The following is a 2,500-nucleotide window of genomic DNA, read 5'->3' as shown; positions in this document are numbered from 1 at the left end:
TGCTGATCTGATGACCACATCATCCCCTCCCTCTTGACAATGTTTCGACCTCGAAACTATATAACATCTCTTCTGGAATGGATGGTCCTTCAAAGTTTTGGTGGCGACATTTCTGTTCTTCCTTGGAGTTGATTCTCCTAGCAACATAAGATTATCCGGTGGGATTTCTTTAAAGCTTTCTTCTTGGCAACCTGAAATAGTCTCAACACTCTGGACAAAAAGCAAGTGCATTATATCTATCATGGAAATATTAAAAACATGCTGATCTAAAATGAATCTTACCATAGGTTTTGGAATTTGAACAATCCATTGTTTAGATTTTGGTTTCCACTTGTGAGGTGGTTCATGACTGAGCTTATGGTCTGGTTCCTTCTGTGGAACTTCAGTAAGCAGATAGCTTTCATTTTTACTCCCTACATCAAGAACACACACGTCAGTACTAGTATCTCTAGGTGGTGTTAGACACTTACCTTGGTATGATACTTCATTTACTGGTTTTGCTTCTTTAAGCAACATTGACTGAATTGTGTCTTGAACCATCTTCTGGTCCATCACAGGTGTGGCGCCTGGTGGCTCCTCTCCTTTGAATTCATGCTCCTTAGTTCCTGTTACATCACCTTTTGACAAAGACAAGTGACTCATACAAGTGGTAGATGATTCATTAACTGATTTATCAAGTATAGGACTTACCTTAGCCTCTACTTGGACAATAACAGTTTCTGGTTTTTCTTTGGAACCATGAGTTAGATACCTCCTTGGGTATATCTTTTGAATTTTAGAACTTGTGAGTTCTGGTGCAAATTCATCCCTCATGACTTCCTTAAGATCTCTCCACGTTTTGATAGCTGGCTCCTTGTAAAACCATCTATCATCTTCTTCCTGTACCCACCATTTAAAGGCATTACCTCTTAGTTGATCAATGGCATAAGATAGTCTCTCTTCTTTCAGAATTTTGTTGTAGTGAAACCATTCATCAAGGTTCCTCTCCCAAAATAGGTAGCTTCTTCCTCCTGAAAATGTAAAGAGTTCAATTTTATCAGCAAAAGATTTATGATCAAACCGAGAATTAGCAACATGTTGAATATGGGTTTGAGAAGTTGGCTTTTGACTGATCCATGAAGGATCTGGTGGCTTGGGCTCGACATAGACAGCTTCTGGTGCATCTCCAAATCTTCTTTCTCCTTGCTGTGGTCGTTGGCCTTGTGCCTTGTCTCTTTTCTCCAACCGAGTAATCTGATCTTTTACTTTCTTTAAATCTGCCAAAAGAGTTTGGTTTTCCTTGAGAAGTTGTCTCTGGGTTTCTCCTGCCATAGCTTCCTGAAAACAATCTCAAAGAGCAAGTGAAGATATGGGAAGTTTTTGGTCGAACCAAAATAAGTAAACAAAATGCAATCTATAAAAACTAAACCGAAAAATATGCCAATGTGAACCGAAATGAAATTAATTATGCAAAATGATTTTTCTTTTGATTTTCTTGATGCAAGCACGAAATAAATCAGTATGGGATGCTTATGAACAATAAATGGGAAGAAAATATGGAAACAAACTAACAATGATATTTTTTTTTTTTGAGTTTTTAGTTTAAGATATGCAATAAACCTATCAATATGGAACAAATGATTGAAACTTATGATGAATGATTTTTTTTTTAAATGCAGCAATATAATATGCACGAAATAGGAAATACTTTAACTAAAATGGTCTATAAAATAACTAGGATGATTTTTAAACTTGTTATGCAATGCAAAAGAAAAAAAATGGAAACAACTTAAATGCAGATTTTTTATGGGTTTTCTTTTATGAAAACTAATGAATGCAAACACTATGACTAATTTTTTTTTGAATTTTCGTGGATCAAACTACCTAAAAACTTATTCTTTCTTTTTCTTTTCTGGTTTATAGGAATGATGAACAGCAAGAACAGAAAAATATGCAGAAACAAAACTTGAAACAAAAAGAAACAGTTTTTTTTAAGGATTTTCAGTTTATGAATGGAAAAACAAATGCAAGCAAGTATGAGATGCAAGGATAGATATCACCTGAGTCAGGAGCTTAAGCTCTGATACCAAAATGTTGTAGGCACAGGGGAGGTAACCCACGAATTGATAGAGGTTGGATCCAAGCTACAACCTGAAAACAATGAGAACCGATTTTTATGAGTTTTTAGAGTTTTATAATGCAAACAGAAACAAATATGAATATGAATCAAAATGATAATATGAATAAAAACAAATAGAAAATGGATAGATTGATGGAGATGGGATCTTTGTTGCTGGATGTGTATCACTCTCAACAAGGATCAATGGATGGGAGATGAATGAAGATGGAACCGGTCTTGCTGGATGTGTATCACTCTCAAGATCGATTAATGGATGGAGATGGGATGATGGACGCCACAAAGCTCTGTGAAAGGAGGCTTTGATAAGTCAAGTTGCTCCAGAGTTGTTTCTCACACACTCAAAAGACTTAGAACAATAGTTTTGACAAAACTAGAAAAACT

This window comes from Brassica napus, unplaced genomic scaffold (assembly GCF_020379485.1).
Source record: "Brassica napus cultivar Da-Ae unplaced genomic scaffold, Da-Ae ScsIHWf_1615;HRSCAF=2228, whole genome shotgun sequence".
In the NCBI taxonomy this organism is placed as follows: Eukaryota; Viridiplantae; Streptophyta; class Magnoliopsida; order Brassicales; family Brassicaceae; genus Brassica; species Brassica napus.
This window is presented reverse-complemented; position numbering follows the sequence as displayed.